Here is a 22,211-nt window from a genome sequence, read left to right as displayed (position 1 = left end):
GTTTTAAAATTTTAATTAGCTAACTTAAATTAGCTTGGCCAGAGCTGGGATTCACAGAAAAAAAGTCAGGTTTTTCTCCCTTTTAGGATGAGAGTTGAGGGCATTAAGAAATCTACGAGGCAACGAGTTGGCACAGCATACTAAACACTTCCTAGCTGTGTCACCCTGGGCAAGTCATTTAACTTCAATTGCCTCAGCAGAAAAAAAAAAATCTTCCCCAGTGTTCAAACTACAGCATAGAATTTTTTTTCTTCCTGGCTGCATTTTAAAACTTTCCAGGTAAGAAAATCTAGCTCACAGAGCAAACATGACACAGATATTCTAAATAGAGACACAGACACAGACAAAAATTATATGGAAGAAGATTGTCCCATCTTTGCCAAAACCCATAAAATTACTTTGCCAAAATCCATCCTATAGCATCTCGTCTCTTCTGGTGTCCCAGAGAAGGTAAAATGGTGGCAAATTCCCTAGGAACTTTGCCAAAATTGCAAGAATTTCCATGTCTTGGAGTCCCCAGTCAAGGAAAATTTGCTAAGTGTGGAGCTCAAGATGACCCAGACAAGCCTTCTACCAGTTGCTGGAAGTGTCCCAGCTATAGGATTGAGGGAGAAAAAATATGAGGGGCTTACCTCGACAAGGAGGAGATGAAGCCAGGGGAGGCCAGACTCTCACCATATGGGCCACCAAATACTGAGGTTCAGAAAGCAGACCCCAAAAGATTGGGGTTGCAGACCAGCGTCATGAGGTATCTCAAAAGAATTTGCAGGATTGAGCCTATCTCAAAGTCAAGAGGCAAAGCTTATTTTAATTGTAATTCCATTTGAAATAGGCAAGTTCCAAAAGGAGTTAGCAAAGAACCAGGGTCAAGAAGACAAATTTATAGAAAAAGCTAAAGAGACCAGAACTTTGTTACTTATTTGCACATTTTAAGGCTTACAGGTAGGTTTGAGGGGTGGTCTAGTCACTATTGTCTTAGGAACTTGATTATCACCAGCCAACAGATTATCTCTCTGACATCTAGTAATGTTTGTAGGACTATCCTACAAGTCTTTGTAGGACTTTAGAATCATTGACAGACAGAATATTAGAACAATAGCTCTCTAATGTAAGGGGACCTTAAGATTATGGCTATATTTCTGTTAAAAGCCCTACTCCCTTCAATAGAAAATGCTCAGTTCTTAAATAAAACAGAAGCCAATCTCTAATGCATTTAAGGAGGACTTAGGAGATATTCTTCTAAAGGATTCTCCAGAGGAAAGAGAGGGAAAACATGCTTAATTCAAATTTAAAGTCCTCACTGCTATATATTTTCTAATCAAAAATCATATCTACCTTGTTGATTCTGAGACCGGCTATGATATCCTATGAACAATGTAGAATTCTGTTGCATGACTGGCTGTTATAAAAGGTATATATGACTTTTACCAGAAATTAAACATTTAAAATATCTTTCCCCTGGTATATCTACTATAGATCAGTATGTAAATTTAGTGTTAGGCCCTTCCATCTCCTCCCCCACCCATTTAGAAGGAAATAATACATCATTTATATATGTGAAATTATGCAAAACATATTTTCATATTAGTAATATTTTATAAAAAAAAAGACAGATGAAGTGAGAACATTATACTTTAGTCTGCACTCAGAATTCATCAGTCCCCTTCTCCCTGCCACCCCCCGGAAGAAGATAGCATTTTTTCTTCATGAGTGTTTTGGAGTTGTTTTGGATGATTGTATTGATTAGAGTAGCCAAGTCTTTCACAGTTGATCAACATAACAACATTACTATTACAGTGCACAATGATTAGAATCATATTTTCAAATACATAAAGTAAAATACATAAGGTTATAGAATAAATTAAGGGTTAATTAAAATCAAGTTGCAATTTTTTCACATTCAAGCTTATGGACCCCCTAAAGTCAATTCAGCAACTTTGGGGAGTTTGTAGCCCCCAGATTAACAACTTTTATGATAGATGGAAAAGAGGAGGAAGAAAAGGAATAGATAAAAAAGAAATAGAAAGGAGGGAAGAAAAGTTAGGAGAAAGCAAGAAAATAATAAAAGAAGGAAGAGGGAAGAATGGGAACAAGAACAGAGGATGGGTTGGGTGGAGCAGGAGGAGCTTTAGGACAATCTTAGAGGTTTAAAGGGCTACTCTGCCAGAGATGATGAAGGCTAAGCCTTAGACTATGGGCTGAGGACTATAGTGGGAACCAAAAGGGTTCAGGAAACAAAAAGGTTAGGAACCTCTGGAGAAAGGGAACACTGGATTTAGAATCAGAGGACCTGGAATGGAATCTTGACTCAGTTTTTACTAGCTATGTGACTTGGGGAAAAAGTACTTGTCATCTTTGGGCCCCCTTTTTCTCAGCTATAAAATCCTTGGGTGTCTAAGGGGCATTCTAAAATCCAACATCTGATTATCCAATGCTCCCACCCTGCTTCCATTTCATGTCCATGCCTTTAGTTCTCCTCTTAAAGGGTCTATCTTTCTCTTTGGATGGGAACAGGGCAAAAGACATTTGGAGGTTCATTCTGTAGGCTGGTGGCTTAGCTTTTCAAAGTCCCAAGGGGTCCATTATCATTAATTCAGAGACATAAAAAATCTCTAGAGCCTCCAGGGGATGTGACCCATGGATCAATTATAAAGAGTCCAGCTAGCATGGAGATAGAAGGTTCTTCATGGCTGAGTGCCCGGCACTGGTTGTCCTGCCAAGGGCACTACTCTGAAGACCACAGATTTGATCCTTATGCAAATATGAAGCGTGGGAGCTAGGGAACAAGTAGTTATAATCCTCAATTCTAACTGCAGTCCTGGGCTGAATTCCAATTTTAATCCAATCCTCAACTTCTTGGAGGATCAGTGTCTTCGAATTTAGGAAGGGACCTTTGAGAGCATCTTGTCCAATGCTCCCATTTTGCAGATGAGAAAACAATCATAGAAAAGGAATATGGATTGTCGAGGATTACACAGGGATCCAGTAGTTGAGCTGGGAGTTTTGTTTTCAAAGTCAATCTCATTCTGCCAGGAGGCTCCCCTCATCTTCTCCACACTCAGAGCTCTAAGGAAAGACAGGGAGGGGAGAGGAGTTCTTAGCCCTCTGCTGAATGGGTGGGAATCCTGGGTTGCTTTTGGACAAAACCACAGAGGGAAGAGCGTATGTGCTTTCTAGAGCCCTCAACTTGGGGTGCCAAAATGTATCGTCCAGACTAGCTCTCTGGAGGATCTCGGGAAGAGCCCGAGTCCTTGGTCTTCTTAGTGGAGGAGTGATGAAACAGGAGACCCATGAGGCTGGTCAAAGATGAAGTCCGTTTATTTCAAGTCCTCTCAGCCCCTAAATACCTTAGTACGATTACATCACCACAGCACACTGTGCATATGTTAACTATAAACACCCTGCTATTGATATGTAAATGCCTCTTTACTGTAAGTATCCCTTGCTTCAAGTAGAACAGGTGGTCATATCTTCCTTGACTTCTCAGGAAGAGTGAAATGCACCAAAGGGAGATGGGGAGCCAAACCAGACATTGTCAATGGGTTCCCTCTGGGCTGAAGGGTGAGAGTTGGGTTAGGATCAGGAGTCTAACCCTAACCTTACCCAGAGTTATCTGCGGCCCTCTACAGAAGAGAACTGAGGGACCCCGGGAACCCAGCGTCTATTTATAAATGTGATACCAAGAGCTGGATGCCCAGATCTCCAGTGATGCATAAAGCCTAGTGGCTCTTTATTACCTCCAGGAACACATATAAAATGCTTTATTTTGCTTTTAAAAATCTCTACCACCTTCCAATATTTTGAGTCTTCTGCTTTCCTTCTCCTCCACAGATTGAATAATCCAGGGATAGTGTATTCCTGCTGTTCCTTCCATGTCACATTCCATCTCCTTACTAGGACAACCAGACAGAACCCATCCTCTGCTCACCTCCCCAATTCTGTATTAATGATTGGGAATACTAGGTGTCAGAACTCCAAAGGAATCTTGTTATGATCATAGAATCATGGGACATAAAGTTAGAAATTTTGAGGTAATTTAGTCCAGAAATTCTCAAATTTCCTGGTCTCCTTTTCACTCTTAAAGAATATTGAAAATCCTCCCTCACTAAAAACTTTTATTTAAGTGGGCTGTATCTATAGATTTGCCATATGAGAAATTAAATGGTGTCAACTTTGAGGTCTCGCTTAAAGGTCTTGAGGACTCATCCCCAAACCACATTTTGATAAGAATTAATTTAATCCCAAAGCCCACATTTTGCTAAGGAATCAGGATTAAAGCAAGTGACTTATCCAAAATCACACAAGTAACAAATAACCAAACTGAAATCTGTTTTTTTTTTAATTTTTAAAAATTAATTTGTTCCTGATGCCTTTTGTTGAGGTTTTTACATCAAAATCATTTTTGGATATATCTGACTTTCTCCAGTGAGTTTCCTCTCATTACAAATCAGTTAACAAATAGGATTTATGAAATATCTACTATGTACAAGACACCATGTTAGGCGCCAGGGATATGAAAATAAAAATGAAACAATCCCTTTCAAGGGATTCATTTCAAGGACATTACATTTTATAATGAAAGACAAAGCATATATATATATGCATACATAGAATTTATATTAAATTTCCACAGAATAATTATGAGGAAAGAAGATACAACCATGGGAGATGATGGAAAGGGGGAAAAAAATAAACATTTATAAGGCACCTATATGTGCCTGACACTGGGCTAAGAATTTTGTAATTATTATCTTATTTGATTTTCACAATAATCCTGGGATGTAGGCATTAATATTATTTCCATTTTACAATTAAGGAAACTGAGTCAGGCAGCAAATCTATAATTAGGGAGTGTCTCAGCCTGGATTTGAATTCAGGACTTCCTGACTTCAGGTCTAACTCTCTTTCCACTGCATTATTTAATTTCAGAAGGTGATCCTTGAGCTAACTTGAAGGGGAAAAAGAATTCTGAGAATCAGAAATAGAGAGGGGCACATTATCAAGTCTTGTCTCATGCCATGCTCTCCTCTAATTCTCTTGACAGCTCCTTCTCTTACAAATGGAGGAGCTAGGCTAACAGTGTCAGGGTCAGAGGGTTCTTGATGTAACCAAGAGTAAAATACTGCAGAACATACCAAACTTCCAAGAAATTATTTTACTGACATAGAAAAAAAATGACAAAATTCATCTGGAAGAACAAAAGGTCAAAAATTTCAAGGGAATTAATGAAACAAATGTAAATTCAGGTGGCTTAGCTGTGCCAGACCTAAAACTATATTATAAAGCAACAATCATCAAAACCATTTGGTACTGGTTAAAAAATAGACCAGTGCATCAGTGGAATAGGTTAGGATCACAGAACAAAATAGTCAATAACTATAGCAATCTAATGTTTGACAAACCCAAAGACTCCAGCTTTTGGGATAAGAACTCAGTATTTGACAAAAATTGCTGGGAAAATTGAAAATTAGTATGGCAGAAACTAGGCATTGACCCACACCTAAGTCCTAAGTCCAAAGGTCAAAATGGGTTCATGATTCAGACATAAAGAATGACATTATAAGCAAATTAGTAGAGCAAAGGATAGTTTATCTCTCAGATCTGTGAAGAGGGAAGGAATTTGTGGTCAAAGAACTGAAGTTCATTATTGAAAACAAAACAAATAATTTTGGTTACATTAAATTTAAAAAGCTTTTGTACAAACAAAATCAATGCAAACAAGATTAGAAGAGAAGCAATAAACTGGACAAAATATTTACATTTAAGGGTTCTGATAAAGGCCTCATTTCTTTTTTTTTTTTTAATTTTTATTTAATAATTACTTTATATTGACAGAATCCAGGCCAGAGTAATTTTTTTACAACATTATCCCTTGCACTCGTTTCTGTTCCGATTTTTCCCCTCCCTCCCTCCACCCCCTCCCCTAGATGGCAAGCAGTCCTACATATGTTAGATATGTTGCAGTATATCCTAGATGCAATATATGTTTGCAGAACCAAGGTTACGTTATAGAATGCGAAAGTTTTCGGGGCCATGAATTAGCTTTCTTAATTCTGGACAAGGTAAAAGACTTTTTTTCCTTCCTTATCTTGCAGTGGACACCCAAAGCCCTCGGGTCGGGCTTGGGTCGTCGTTGGGAGCTCTAAGCTCTGGCACAATTCTTTTAGGAATTGCTGCGGATTGACAAAAGGCCTTCTTTTGTCGGCTCTATCTCTTAAGAGATACGAGGGAGGCTGCAAGGATTTGGAAGAATAAAAGTTTTTACCTGTCCACACCCCATCCCTATGGAGATTTTAAGCTGTCTCTTAATGCAGAGACAAACACTGGGCTCGAGAAAAATGCCTCATTCTCAACACCTGAACTCTGAATAGATTAGCTGAATTCCCAATCTCTCTGGACAAGTCCATCCTTTAGGGACTGATTAACACTTATGCCCTCAGGCAAAAGTGGCCAGCCAAAACACACCCAACACACTTGTCTCTTTTAAGCTGAAAGATTCAGCCTAGTGAAACCTAGGACCCACCCACCATCTCAAACCATCTCAAGTCCAAAACTCCAATGTTTCTTCCACTCTGCTGCTAACACCTGTTGGTTTCCCTTTAACTCTAACCTGAGACACTGAGCTCTTTTCTTCTCAGAGCAACTTCTGCCTCCTGAAAACATTTGGAGCGGAAGCGCTGCTTAATACAAATCTCTCCCAGACTTAGGCCTGTAGGTGCCCTGGAAACTGTCCGAGGAGACCGTAGTCTCTGTCCTGAGTTCGAGCAGGAGGAACAACGGAGAAACTGCGTCACACCCCAGGGGCTGAATTGGCCCCCGGCGTCCTGCTCCCCGGTAGGGAATTGGGGTCTGGCCCTGTTTCCCTTTTTATCCCAGGACAGTCCCAACACCTCAGGGGCCCGTAAGCTGGGTTGGCAGTGCTGAGATACTTTGCACTCCCTCTGACCCCTTCCACCCCTCCCCCATAAGAGTGGGGAAAGTGGGGGGAAGGCTTAGGGTTTTTGCTTATTGAGGAACCAACTCTTTTTTAAAGAAAGGCAGCACAGTTAAAAGATTTCTAAGAGCTTAAATTGCATTCTTATTTTGATTAGATATATAGTCCTCCAGTTTTCCCCTGACTTCTTAGTCTACACCCTGGACCAACACCAGGAGAAATTAGCTTATTTCCTGGAAATTAAGAGTGAAAGGGCTAAATTCAAGGCTACTTAACACTTTTTACTATAGACAAATAATCTTTTGCTCCCAGCATTTTCTCCTACTTCTCCTTGTTAGATGGGCCATCAGCATTTTACAGGCAGCCCACAGAAGGGACCTGATGCATCTCCTGCTGTCTCCATCTCCACCATGGATGACACCCCGGTTTTAACCTGCTCCCGAGATCTGGGCTTCAACCTTTGGACTCTCAACCGCCCTTCAGCCTGGAGAACATGGGACAACTGACTGGGAATGACTGACCAGGACAAACAATCCTTAGATGCACTGCTGCCATCCCCAAACCCCACACCTCATGCCTCACCTCCTGGCATGAACCCCAAATCTCTACGACCCTTTCCAGCTCGAAGCAGTTAAGAGGAGATCCGGTGCCCCTTTTCCCACATGCCTTTGGAGGTGACTGCTTGAGGGGGGATGAAGAGGGAACCCCTGAACTTGGAAAATCCTGGAAGGAGAAAATCTTCAATTCTGTCTCAATAAGAGACTTTGCCCTATTTCTTTTTCCTTAAATGAATTTAAGTTCCAACTGCTTGAGGGGGGAATGATGCAGGAAAGATTCCTTTCTAGATTCCCACCCTCTCCTAGTTAATAATGTAAATTGCCCTTTAACTCACAAATCCTGGTCCCTTTGAATTCCAATAGAAGATCTGACCTGTTCCCAGCCCCACCCGGATATGAGCCAACTTTGGGGCTACACCCGAAAGCCCCTCGAGCTAAGTCTCCTATTATAAAAAGGCCATGCTGGGAACCCCTCTTTGCAGAGATTCCAAACATGGCTACCATGTGAGGACCCTCTGTCCACTGGACCCTCTGTCCAGTGCCCTCCTTATCTCTTCCTTCGCCTATACTTTAACTTTGCTTATCCAATAATAAACCTCTTTTATTAATCTAGCTCTCTGGGCCAATAAATGCTTTTATTGGGAACTCGCGCCGCTACTAGACCCCCTTGCGCCGAATCTGTACCCCAAACCTGCCACTAGACCTTAACCCTAATTTCATTTAGGTACCCCAAAGCTAGACCTCAACATATTGACTCATATTCTTGACATTTTAATGTAATTTTTTTCTTTTCTTTATTGAAGCTTTTAATTTTCAAAACATACACATAGATAATTTTAAGATTTACCCTTGCAAAACATCATGTTTCAAATCTGCTGTCCTTTTCTTTCTTCCATCCCTTGCCCTAGACAGCAAGCAATCCAATATATGTGCAAGACATGTGCAAGTCTTCTATACTTATTTCCACAATTATAATGCTGCAGAAGAAAAATCAAATCAAAAAGAAGAAAAGTGAAAAAGAAAACAAAATTAAAGCAAACAACAACAAAAAGAGGGAAAATACTATGTTGTTGATAGGGGGAACGCTGAAGCTGTCCTCTGACTTTGGGGAAAATGCTTGAGAAATTCTCCTTGAACTCTTGAAAAGCTCTCCTCTGCAAAAGACCCACCCCAGGGAATCAAGTAGTTTCATTCTGTTAAAACCTCTACTGGGTTGAAGATTAGTCCAGGGACACTCAGTCAATTGGAAATCTTCTATTCAATGGAAGATTTCAGTCTGATTTCAACTCATCCTTAGCCCCCAGCCAAGATAAGATAGGTTTCTGCTCACTCATCTCTTTGCAGAGGCCCAAAGCAGGACATGGCAGGCCAAGGGAACTCTCCTTGGCATAGCTGCCTGCGAGGACCCTCTGCCCACTGAGAAGACAGTTAACAAAACTTTGCTCAGCATTAACAAAACAAGGACCATGCCTAGGTGAAGGGGAAGTCAATTCTCTGAGAGCCTCCACAGCTGGGGATCACAACATCTGAAAGAGTTGCAGGAGTTGCAGCCTTTGCTAACACAGGTATTGGGGACTGGGGATGATATAAATTGGAAGCAGAGGGAAGAAGAGAGAGGTCAGACAACGCAACAGCCTCTCAGTCAGAGAGGTCAGAGAACAGCAACTGCCGCTCAGTCTCCTTGTATCATCCTGTCACAAGAGGAGATCCATTCTGCAGGTCTGGGTTGGAGCTCCAGCAACCAGGCTGGTGGCTCCTGTGTATTCCAACATCTCCCGTGTATTCTAATAGGGTTCCTACAACTCTCTGCCCTGGGCCCAACCTCATCATTGTGATCCACATTCAATCCCCACATTTGTCTCTCTGGGTGTAGATGGCTCTCTTCATCACAAGATCATTGGAACTGGCCTGAATCATCTCGTTGTTGAAAAGAGCCATGTCCATCAGAATTGATCGTTAATCCTGTTGTTGTCATGGACAATGACCTCCTGGTTCTGCTCACTTTGCTTAGCATCAGCTTATATCAGGCTCTCCAGGTCTCTCTGAAAACATCCTGCTGATCATTTCTTACAGAAAAATAATATTGCATTAACATTCATATACCATAATTCATTCAGATACTCTCCAACTGATGGGCACCCACTCAGTTTCCAGGTCCTTGCCTAAGAGAACTGCTACAAACATTTTTGCACACATAAGAATTTTTCCATTTTTATGATCTCTTTGGGATACAGGCTCAGTAGAGACACTGCTGGATTAAAGGGTATGCACAGTTTGATAGCCCTTTGGTCATAGTAATAAATTGCTCTCCAGAATGATTGAATCAGTTCACATCTCCCAGTTTTCAGATATCCCTTCTAACATTCATCATTATCTTTTTCTGTCATTTTAGCCAATCTCAGAGGTATATAGTTGTACCTCAGAGTTGTCTTAATTTGCATTTCTCTGATGAAGTGATTTAGACCAGTTTTCTTAATATTTAAATGGTTTCAATTTCTTCATCTGAAAATTGTCTGTTCATATCCTTTGACCATTTAATAACTGGAAATGGCTTGAATTCTTATATATTTGAGACAGTTCTCTACATATTTTAGAAATAAGGCCTTTATCATAACCCTAGAATGTAATCCCCCCCACCATTTTATTGCTTCCCTTCTAATCTTGTCTGCATTGATTTTGTATGTAAAAAAATATAATAAAATCAAAATTATCCATTTTGCATTCTGTAATGTACTTCAATTCTTCTTTTGCCACAAATTCCTTTCTTCTACACAGATCTAAGAGGCGGATTATCCTTTGTTCTTCAAATTTATTTTAATACCATTCCTTATGTCTAAATCATGAACCCATTTTGACCTTATCTTGTTATTGTGTGTTAGGTGTGAGTACATTTTTTTCTCCTGTTTTTACTTTCCATCTAATTTTCTATCACTTATTACTGGCCTTTGTAGAAGACATGATGATTTCTGTGGTTTATTTTATACCTTCCAAGTGGTTTAAAGTTATTAATCCTTTTGTTGAGGGGTGAGAGAGGAGGGGTGACAAATATTCTAAAAGTGATGGGGTCCCCAGGCTGGTGTTGCAGGTTTTTGCAAAAGAATTTGCAGTCCCAATCTGCAAGAGAGGTTTTTTTTTTGGGGAAAAAAAGGTTTATTCAATGAGAAACAACTTCCCTTAGTGGGCTATTCCTGATAGGAATTAGCAAAGGGTTTTGTACAGAATCTTGTCTGTTATTAGCTTTCCATGGTTTGGGGATAGGGAGCAATTAAGGACTAATTTTCAAATCAATAAGGGTGTTGAATTTTTCCCAGACAAAAGTAATTCTCAGATTAATTGGAGGTGGGGGATTACATTGGGAACTAGGTAAGAAGAAGGGAATCATCTTTAGGAATTTCCCCAGGCCAGGTAGCCCACCCTCCACAAAGATCAGAGCACACAGTTTTATTACATCACTTTAAAATAGTTTTTATTTTATTCTATTTTTGTTTATTTTCTAAAATTTTCTACAGATACCATATATGAATAGTGGAAGTTTTGTATCATCATTACTTGTTTTACTTCTTTCAGTTTCTTTTTTCTCTCTTATTGCTAGAGCTAATGCTTAGTTTATTCTCTAAAATTCTCTATGTATACCATATTTAAAGAATAAAAGTTTTGTATCCTCATTGCCTACTCTTTTCAATTTCTTTTTTTTCTTTCTTTCTGCTAGAGGTAATGTTTATAGCAGAATATTGAATAATAATGTTCATGATAGGCATCCTAGCTTCAGTACCTATTCTTATTAGGAAAACTTTTTACTTATCCCCATTACAAATGTTTATCTTTTTTGGAAAGGTCATTGTTTCATATGTTTTCTTGTGCTAAACCATAGAATGGTGGGTTGGAGAAAGGAGTTCCTATATCATAGACTGTTAGAGCTGAGAATATCCTTGTGTAAATGTATAGAACTTCAGCAATTATTCCAACCTCTTTAAAAATAAGTAAATCCCATCCTTAGGCAAGAACAGTTATAAAATGAGTCAATCAGTCAGAAGCAAGTGAGAACAAATTGTTTGAAATCAATCAACAGCTCTGCCTGAGGGGATTTTTTTACCTTATAAACCTGAATTGAAGAGAAATCTCAACTCAGAAAAAGAAAGAGATTCCTAGGGACTGGAAGGAGAGAGGGAGTGAAGTGATAGCAATCTAAGAATTGGTACGGTTGGATCAATCAGAAACAGGAGTAAAAGAAGGAAGGACTGATGTTTGACAAAGAAGAAATATTTCCAGGATGAACTCTGGCTTTATGAGCAACTCAGAGTAGAAGAGATCTGATCATTCCTCAACTTCCCCTCTTAATGCCTGTCTAGTCAAAAACACTATAATAATATGCTTTATAACCATGAAAAGTTTTTAGTAATTTGAGTTTTACCTCAACTGCAAAGAGTTCAGAGGTAAAATGGAGACAGATATAAATATCCACTTAAATAGAGAGCCCAACTTTTGCCAAAATATTAGGAATTTAACTAACCCAGAAAGTTTCTTTTTTTTTTTTTTTAAATAGCTGGAAGACTTTATTTCATCTCCCTTTTGATCATTTGTGGAATTAACCCTTTCTCTTTTGGGGGGGGATTTTTATTTTATTTTTTTAAATAATTTTTTATTGATAGAACGCATGCCAGGGTAATTTTTTACAGCATTATCCCTTGCATTCACTTCTGTTCCAATTTTTCCCCTCCCTCCCTCCACCCCCTCCCCCAGATGGCAAGCAATCCTTTACATGTTGAATAGGTTACAGTATATCCTAGATACAATATATGTGTGCAGAACCGAACAGTTTTCTTGTTGCACAGGGAGAATTGGATTCAGAAGGTATAAATAACCCGGGAAGAAAAACAAAAATGCAAGCAGTTTATATTCATTTCCCAGTGTTCTTTCTTTGGGTGTAGCTGCTTCTTAAATTAAAGCTCTCTTTATCGAAGAGATCCACTTCCATCAGAATACATCCTCAAACAGTATTGTTATTGAGGTATATAATGATCTCCTGGTTCTGCTTGTTTCACTTAGCATCAGTTCATGTAAGTCTTGCCAGTTCTCTCTGTATTCATCCTGCTGGTCATTCCTTACAGAACAATAATATTCCATAACATTCATATACCACAATTTACTCAACCATTCTCCAATGGATGGACATCCTTTCATTTTCCAGCTTCTAGCCACTACAAACAGGGCTGCCACAAACATTTTGGCACATACAGGTCCCTTTCCCTTTTTTAGTATCTCTTTGGGGTATAAGCCCAGTAGTAACACTGCTGGATCAAAGGGTCACAGTTTGATAACTTTTTGAGCATAGTTCCAAATTGCTCTCCAGAATGGCTGGATGTGTTCACAATTCCACCAACAATGTACCAGCGTCCCTGTTTTCCCACATCCCCTCCAACATTCCACATTATCTTTCTCTGTCATTCTAGCCAACCTGACAGGTGTGTAGTGGTATCTCAGAGTTGTCTTAATTTGCATTTCTCTGATTAATAATGATTTGGAGCATATTTTCATGTCTATAAATAGTTTCAATTTCTTTGAGAATTGTCTATTCATATCCTTTGACCATTTATCAATTGGAGAATTAACCCAGAAAGTTTCATCAAAAAAGAAATGTCTTAAAGCTGCAAAAGAGGGAACAATGTAAACTGAGGCAGGGCATTATATTACCTCTGGATTCACTTTCAAAATGAAGTCATGATTGTAAGGGGCTGTTATATTTATTTAAAAGATCATAGAATGTCAGGGCTGGTATGGGGAATAGAGAGAGAAAGTGAAGAACTTATAGGAATGTATGAATTCTTTTTCTGTATTTTATTTTCTTTATTTCTGTGTTTCCCCTATGACCTGTATAATATGTGCAGGCTAATATGATCTTTGAGCCTTGGCTTAAATATAAACATATTTACTTAACCTGAACTGATGACATTTATCAGTATTTGACATTTATCGATATTTAGTCTATTAGCTGGACCACTATCTGCTTGATTAAGCCGGAAGGCCTGACTTTCTGTTTCCCAGAAATCAGGAGATTTCAGGGAAACAGAAACCTTCCATTCCAATCTCTCCAAATAGCAACAACCAATTAGATGCCTCCCCCTCCCCTTCTCAATGCTCTCTTACTTGTGATGTAATTTCTTGTATAAAAGCTATGTATCTTTACTACTTCTTTAGCCCTCCTACTGCGAACTTTCTCTTTCTTATCTCGCGATGGGACGGCTCATCCTCTGGAGGTTTTCAATAAACAACTTTTCTGCCTTCTATTGAATGATCTCTGAGTAGTCATTTTGGGTAAGGGTCTTCTACATCCTTCACAGTTGGGGGCTCGTGTGGGATGGGTCTTTGCGGGAGACAGCTGTGTGCACCCCAGACTGGGACAGGAGCCCATGGAGTTGTTTTCTCCATGGTCTCTGGCTCTGGGCGAGCAGCCTTCCCTCCCCTCTTAGACAACAACCTGAGGCAGGGACACTCAGTGGAAAGCAGAATTGAAGGTTAAAAGAAATATAATTCTGGTGGCCAGGATTGTAGCCTGAAAGATATGTACACATGTAAACTTGAGGTAATACTCTCAGGAGTCTGGGGGTCCATTGGCTGGGTCAAGGGAGACCCCGAGGGGATTAGCCCTCCTAAATTTGTTTTTGGTATGGACTGTTGTTGACCCCAATGATAAAGGATCTTTCCTGAGGAGGATCTCAGGTGGCTGCGGGGTAATAATGTAGGAACTCTGCCGACACCTGGACTGGGTTCAGGGTGGTATAGAAGCAGTCCAAAACTTTGTTTCAGGATGTTAGCTAGAGAATTCAAGACTGGGATGGACTTCCCAGATATAAAAGGGAAGAAAACTGGGAGGATGAATATCCCAGGACTATTTGGGTATATCAGACTTAAATCTGTATGTAAAAAGTGAAAATAGAGTTTGTGTTTGTGTGTGTATGTCTGCTTTGCATTGCTTTTGTTCTGTGTTAAAAGTTAGCAAGCTTGTAAGAGATAAGAATTCAGCTTCTGTGTTGCAGGCTTAGAAAAATATCAGGCTGAATTGTTGGGAGTTAGAATTCATTCAGAATAGTAATTCTTTCAAAGTCTTTCAAAACATAATTTGTTTTTTTTAATATTTTATTTTATTTTATAATAACTTTATATTGAATAAGTCCATGCCAGGGTAATTTTTTTTACAACATTATCCCTTGCACTCACTTCTGTTCCGATTTTTCCCCTCCCTCCCTCCACCCCCTCCCCCAGATGGCAAACAGTCCTATATATGTTAAATATGTTGCAGTATATCCTAGATACAATATATGTGTGCAGAACCGAACAGTTCTCTTGTTGCACAGGGAGAATTGGATTCAGAAGGTAAAAACAACTCAGAAAGAGTTGCAAAAATGCAAATAGTTCACATTCGTGTCCCAGTGTTCTTTCTTTGGGTGTAGCTGCTTCTGTCCATCATTTATCAAGTGAAAGTGAGTCTTTGTCAAAGAAATCCACTTCCATCAGAATACATCCTCATACAATATCGTTGTCGAAGTGTAAAGTGATCTCCTGGTTCTGCTCATTTCACTTAGCATCAGTTCATGTAAGTCTCTCCAAGCTTCTCTGTATTCATCCTGCTGGTCATTTCTTACAGAACAATAATATTCCATAACATTCATATACCACAATTTACCCAGCCATTCTCCAATGGATGGGCATCCATGCAATTTCCAGTTTCTAGCCACTACAAACAGGGCTGCCACAAACATTTTGGCACATACAGGTCCCTTTCCCTTCTTTAGTATTTCTTTGGGATATAAGCCCAATAGAAACACTGCTGGGTCAAAGGGTATGCACAATTTGATAACTTTTTGGGCATAATTCCAGATTGCTCTCCAGAATGGTTGGATTCGTTCACAACTCCACCAACAATGCCTCAATGTCCCAGTTTTCCCACATGCCCTCCAACATTCATCATTATTTTTTCCTGTCATCTTAGCCAATCTGACAAGTGTGTAGTGGTATCTCAGAGTTGTCTTAATTTGCATTTCTCTGATCAATAGTGATTTGGAACACTCTTTCATATGAGTGGTAATAGTTTCAATTTCATCCTCTGAAAATTGTCTATTCATATCCTTTGACCATTTATCAATTGGAGAATGGCTTGATTTCTTATACATTTGAGTCAGTTCTCTATATATTTTGGAGGCCTTTATCAGAACCTTTAACTGGGAAGATGTTTTCCCAGTTTGTTGCTTAACTTCTAATCTTGTTTGCATTAGTTTTGTTTGTACAAAGGCCTTTTAATTTGATGTAATCAAAATTTCCTATTTTGGGATCAGTAATGGTCTCTAGTTCATCTTTGGTCACAAATTTCTTTCTCCTCCACAACTCTGAGAGATAAACTAACCTATGTTCCTCTAATTTATTTATAATCTCCTTCTTTATGCCTAGGTCATGGATCCATTTTGATCTTATCTTGGTATATGGTGTTAAGTGTGGGTCCATGCCTAATTTCTGCCATACTAATTTCCAGTTATCCCAGCAGTTTTTATCAAATAATGAATTCTTATCCCAAAATTTAGGATCTTTGGGTTTGTCAAACACTAGATTGCTATAGTTGACTATTCTGTCTTGTGAACCTAACTTTTCCACTGATCAACTAATCTATTTCTTAGCCAATACCAAATGGTTTTGGTGACTGCTGCTTTATAATATAATTTTAGATCAGGTACAGCTAGGCCACTTTTATTTGATTTTTTTTTTTCATTAATTCCCTTGAGATTCTCAACTTTTTATTGTTCCATATGAATTTTGTTGTTATTTTTTCTAGATCATTAAGATATTTTCTTGGAAGTCTGATTGGTATAGCACTAAATAAATAGATTAGTTTAGGGAGTATTGTCATCTTTATTATATTCGCTCGGCCTATCCAAGAGCACTTAATATTTTTCCAATTATTTAAGTCTGACTTTATTTGTGTGGAGACTTTTTTTTTGTAATTTTGCTCATATAATTCCTAACTTTCCTTTGGTAGATAGATTCCCAAATATTTTATGCTATCAACAATTATTCTGAATGGAATTTCTCTTTGTATCTCTTGCTGTTGGGTTTTGTTGGAGATGTATAAAAATGCTGAGGATTTATGGGGATTTATTTTGTAGCCCGCTACTTTGCTAAAATTATGAATTATTTCTAATAGCTTTTTAATAGAATCTCTGGGGTTCTCTAGGTATACCATCATATCATCTGCAAAGAGTGATAGTTTGGTTTCCTCATTGCCTACTCTAATTCCTTTAATATCTTTCTTGACTCTTATTGCAGAGGCTAGTGTTTCTAATGCGATATTGAATAATAATGATGATAGTGGGCAATCTTGCTTCACTCCAGATCGTACTGAGAAAGATTCCAGTTTTTCCCCATTGCATATGATGCTTACTGATGGTTTCAAATATATGCTCCTGACTATTTTAAGGAAAAGTCCATTTATTCCTATGCTCTCACGTGTTTTTATTAGGAATGGATGCTGAATTTTATCAAATGCTTTTTCTGCATCTACTAAGATGATCATATGGTTTTTGTTTGGTTGGTTATTGATATAGTCAATTATGCTAATAGTTTTCCTAATATTGATCCAGCCCTGCATTTCTGGTATAAATCCTACTTGGTCATAGTGTATTATCCTGGGGATAATTTTCTGTAATCTTTTTGCTAATATTTTATTTAAGATTTTAGCATCAATATTCATTAGGGAGATTGGTCTATAATTTTCTTTCTCTGTTTTCAGCCTACCTGGTTTAGGTATCAGTACCATGTCTGTGTCATAAAAGGAGTTTGGTAGGACTCCTTCAATCCTTATTTTTTCAAAATAGTTTATTTAGCATTGGAGTTAATTGTTCTTTAAATACTTGGTAGAATTCACATGTAAATCCATCTGGTCCTGGGGATTTTTTCTTAGGGAGTTGGTTGATAGTTTGTTCTATTTCTTTTTCTGAAATGGGACTGTTTAGGATATTTACTTCTTCCTCTGTTAGTTTGGGCAAGCTATATTTTTGGAGGTAGTCTTCTATTTCATTTAAGTTGTCAAATTTATTGGCATAAAGTTGGGCAAAGTAACTCCTAATTATTGCTCTAATTTCCTCTTCGTTAGTGGCGAGTTCTCCCTTTTCATTTTTAAGACTAACAATTTGATTTTCCTCTTTCCTTTTTTAAATCAGATTTACTAAGGGTTTGTCTATTGTATTGGTTTTTTCATAGAACCAACTCTTATTAATTAATTCAATAGTTTTTTTTTTACTTTCAATTTTATTGATCTCTCCTTTTATTTTTAGAATTTCAAGTTTAGTATTTGACTAGGGGTTTTTAATTTGTTCCTTTTCTAGCATTTTTAGTTGCAAGCCCAATTCATTGAGCTTTTCTTTCTCTATTTTATGCAAATAGGCCTCTAGAGATATGTAATTTCCCCTTATTACCGCTTTGGCTGTATCCCATACATTTTGGTATGATGTCTCATTATTATCGTTTTCTTGGGTGAAATTACTAATTTTGTCTATGATTTGCTGTTTCACCCAATCATTCTTTAGTATAAGATTATTTAGTTTCCAATTATTTTTTGGTCTACTTTCCCCTGGCTTTTTGTTGAATGTAATTTTCATTGCATCGTGGTCTGAAAAGGATGCATTTACTATTTCTGCCTTACTGCATTTGAATTTGAGGTTTTTATGTCCTAATATATGGTCAATTTTTGTATAGGTTCCATGAACTGCTGAAAAGAAAGTGTATTCCTTTCTGTCTCCATTACATTTTCTCCAGAGATCTATCATATCTAATTTTTCTACTATTCTATTTACCTCTTTGACTTCTTTCTTATTTATTTTGTGGTTTGATTTATCTAATTCTGAAAGTGCAAGGTTGAGATCTCCCACTATTATAGTTTTGCTGTCTATTTCTTCTTGCAGCTCTCTTAATTTTTCTTTTAAGAAATTAGATGCTACACCACTTGGCGCATATATGTTTAATAGTGATATTGCTTCATTATCCATGCTACCCTTTAGCAAGATATAGTGCCCTTCCTTATCTCTTTTAATTAGATCAATTTTTGCTTTAGCTTGATCTGAGATCAAGGGATGGCTACCCCTGCTTTTTTGACTTCACCTGAAGCATAGTAGATTTTGCTCCAATCTTTTACCTTTAACCTGCATGTATCTCCCCACTTCAGGTGTATTTCCTGTAAACAACATATTGTAGGATTCTGGCTTTTAATCCATTCTGCTAACCGCTTCCTCTTTATGGGGGAGTTTACCCCATTCACATTTATGGTTAAAATGACAAATTCTGTATTACTTGCCATCTTGTTAACCTCTGTTTATGCTTTTCTCCCTTCTTTCCCCCTTACTCGCCTTCCCAGTATTAAGCTTGTGAGCACCACTTGCTTCTCACAGCTCTCCCTTTTTAGTATCCCTCCCCCCGCCTTAGAGTTCCTCCCCCTATCTTACCCCTTTCCCTCCCAGTTTCTGTATTCCCTTCCGCTTAGCTTATTCCTTCCCTTTTCACTTTTCCCTTCTCACTTTTCAATGAGATAGGAGAAGTTTCACCATAGATTGAATATGTCTAAATTTTTTCTCTTAAAGCCAATTCTGAAGGCAGTAAGATACCCACTATATTCATCCCCCTCCATTCTTTCTTTTGGATATAATAGGTTTCCTTTGCCTCTTCATGAGATGTAGTACCCCCACTTTACCCTTTTTCTGGTACAATGCCCTTTCCACATCTAGTTTCTAGAACAAGGTATACATGTATTCTTTATACATCTTTATAGCTGACATATAGTTCCCAAGATTAATCTTTACCTTTTTAGATTTCTCTTGAGTTCTATATTTGTAGATCAAACTTTTTGTTAAGTTCTGGCTTTTTCATGAAAAATAGGTGAAATTTGCTTACTTCGTTGAATGTCCATCTTCTTCCCTGGAAAAAGATGCTCATTCTAGCTGGGTAAGTTAATTTTGGTTGCATACCAAGTTCTTTAGCCTTTCAGAATATCATATTCCAGGCCCTTCGATCCTTTAATGTGGATGCTGCTAGATCCTGGGTGATCCTTATTGTGGCTCCTTGATACTTGAATTGGGTTTTTCTAGCTGCTTGCAATATTTTTTCCTTTGTCTGAGGGTTCTGGCATTTGGCCACTATATTCCTTGGTGTTTTGATTTTAGGATCCCTTTCAGTGGGTGATTGATGAATTTTTTCAATGTCTATTTTATCCTCTGTTCCTATGATTTCTGGGCAGTTCTCTTTGATAATTTCCTGGAAAATAGTGTCCAGGCTCTTTTTTACATCATGCTTTTCTGGGAGTCCAGTGATTCTCAGATTGTCTCTCCTGGATCTGTTTTCCAGGTCTGTTGTCTTCCCCAGAAGGCATTTCACATTCTTTTCCATTGTTTGATTTTTTTGGATTTGCTTGACTGATTCTTCTTGTCTCCTAGAGTCATTCAATTCCAATTGTTCGATTCTGATTTTTAATGAAGTGTTTTCTTCACTCATTCTTTTAAAATCTTTTTCTAATTGTCCCATTGAGTTCTTTTGTTCTGTGGAATTTTTTTCCATTTCGCCAATTTTGTTTTTTAGAGAGCTATTTTCTGTTTCCAGTTCACCAATCCTATTTTTCAAGGATTTTACTTCTTTATCCACTCTCTCTTTAACTGACTTCTCCAGGCTCTTTTGCCAAGCCTCACTCTGCTTTTCCCATTTTTCTTCTAGCTCCCTTGTGAGAGCCTTTTTAATTACTTCTATGAGGTTCATCTGTGCTGAGGAACAGATGATCTCCTCCTTTGGGGATTCACCTGGAGACTGTCTGTTTTTAGTATCCTCAGGATTTAGAGTCTGCTCTCTATCTGTATAGAAGCTGTCAAGGATTAAAATCCTCTTCAGTTTTTTGCTCATTATGTCAAAGAATCAAAGACAAACTAGCAAAAAGAAAAAAAGAAATCACCCCTAATTTGGAGTCTGCTTTTTGGGGGGAGGGGCTGGGTGGTGTTACTGTGCTTCCTCTTCAGACTGCGGGGGCAGCATCAAAGCACTATCCCTACTGTGCTGCGCCTGCACTCTGAGATCCCAGAGCGTGCTGAGTCACTGTGGGGGGGGAGGGGTGGCCAGGTCCCGAGAGACTCCAGCTGTTTGGGGTTGTATTCTTTGCCCTGGTGTTTTTAGCTTCTCTGCTGGGCTGCTGACTTGCTGCCGGAGCAAAGTATCCAAACCTGTAGCAAAGCTCTCTCTGCAGAGATGGCTGCGATCACACCCCACCCCCTCTCCAGTCTGCTCGGCTATGAGCCGCCTTCCATGCTCTCAGCTGCCTGCCCGAACCCTGCGCCCGATCCAAAACTGTCCCAGCCCTCGTACAAAAACAGACCTTTCTTGGCAAATCTCAAGGATGGCTTCTCTTGGTAACTATTTGTAGGGTTTTTTTCAGTCAAGCATCAATTCAGAGACTTGTAATGAAATGGATAGTGAGAGAAAACGCGGAGCTACACAGCTGTGTGCCTCCTCTCCACCATCTTGGCTGGAACTCAAAACATAATTTGAAAACTTGTTTTGGGCTTTTCAAGAAAAGAAAATCTTTTTTTTCTCTTTCTATGCCTCTGCCTCTAGCAGTGACTTTGCAGGAAGGGGGAGAGAAGAAGGAAAAATAAAAACATAGATTGAAAGTTTGGAAAGTTTTGAGAAAATAGAAGAACAGTGGCTATCACTCCTGTAAATAAGGAGCCTGTTATCAGGACTCAGCCAGAAAAAAAAAAAATTCAAGGGAATGCAAGGATTAGTGATTAACTCTTTCCTGGCTTACTAAAGAAAAGAAGTTTGAATGGAATATCTAGGAAGATTTTTGGAAATTTCACAAACTAAAGTACTGGTTAATTTTAAAATAACTTTAAATTGTTATATGTGTTAAGATTGGAAACTTAAAATTGGAAATAAGAATCTGCGGATATTGGAAAGGAGGAATAAAAATAGAGTAAGAGAGGTAAATAGCTGAACACGGGGGCTCTCTGATCTGTTGGACCTGTGAGAAAACTAGGCATGTTTCTAAAAATTGTGCCAGGAGAAAGAAAAATCATTATTAGCAAGTTTGCTTTCATGGAGTTAGAGAACAGAAAATTTAAGAAGGCTAAACTGGGTAATTGTTTGTCTGCAACATTTGATTAAGAGTTTTGGGAACTTACTATATTTTAAAGAGGTACTATAATTGTGAAATTGAAATAAAATTGAAATTGGGGGAAATAATTTTACTGTTGCCTTGAACATGTTAGATTTATTCTGGGTAAAAATCTTAAGAATTGTTTGAATATTGTGGCCTTTACAACTGAAGCGAAAAACTTTTTTATTATTATTATTTGGTTGGACTTCAAATTTAAATATAGGTTATTAAACAAAATAGCAGTAGCTTACCTTGGGGGGGGGGTCGTGTTTGTATCTTCCTACTTAAATGGTATGTTGTTTTTTAGAAGTATTGGGTAATTTGTAAACTATATTTTAAGTTTTATGAAATTTGGTTCAAAATTAATTGTGAATCTTAAAGTTTAAAGTTTAAAAAGGTGATTTAAAGACAAGGGAAAAGAGATTAATTCCCCAAAGCAATTAATAGTTCAAATGGAGCATCTAGTCAGAATGGTAACAGAGAGATGAGACAGGAGAATGAAGGTGATTTAAGAAGGATTGATTAGTAGGAGCAAATAATTTGAAGA

At 38.3% G+C, this 22,211-nt stretch overlaps 2 long non-coding RNA genes across 4 annotated transcripts in view; one reads left to right on the top strand and one right to left on the bottom strand.

The window, feature by feature from the left end:
• LOC127542989 (uncharacterized) overlaps positions 1–22,211 on the top strand; it is a 244,872-nt gene that overhangs the window by 199,226 nt on the left and 23,435 nt on the right. The window lies entirely within an intron of this gene.
• The window catches only part of LOC127543004 (uncharacterized), a 104,889-nt gene that overhangs the window by 75,204 nt on the left and 7,474 nt on the right, over positions 1–22,211 (bottom strand). Inside the window, exon 1 of one of the 2 annotated variants that reach the window (XR_007949053.1) lies at positions 19,329–19,389. The exons of the other annotated variant lie outside the window; for it this stretch is intronic. This is a non-coding gene — a long non-coding RNA (uncharacterized LOC127543004). Of the gene's footprint in view, positions 1–19,328; positions 19,390–22,211 lie in introns of those variants that run through there. 2 annotated transcript variants of the gene reach the window in all.

The sequence above is a fragment of the Antechinus flavipes genome, chromosome X (genome assembly GCF_016432865.1).
Source record: "Antechinus flavipes isolate AdamAnt ecotype Samford, QLD, Australia chromosome X, AdamAnt_v2, whole genome shotgun sequence".
NCBI lineage: Eukaryota > Metazoa > Chordata > Mammalia > Dasyuromorphia > Dasyuridae > Antechinus > Antechinus flavipes.
Note: the sequence above shows the minus strand (reverse complement) of the source record. Positions and strands in the feature narration are given on the sequence as shown.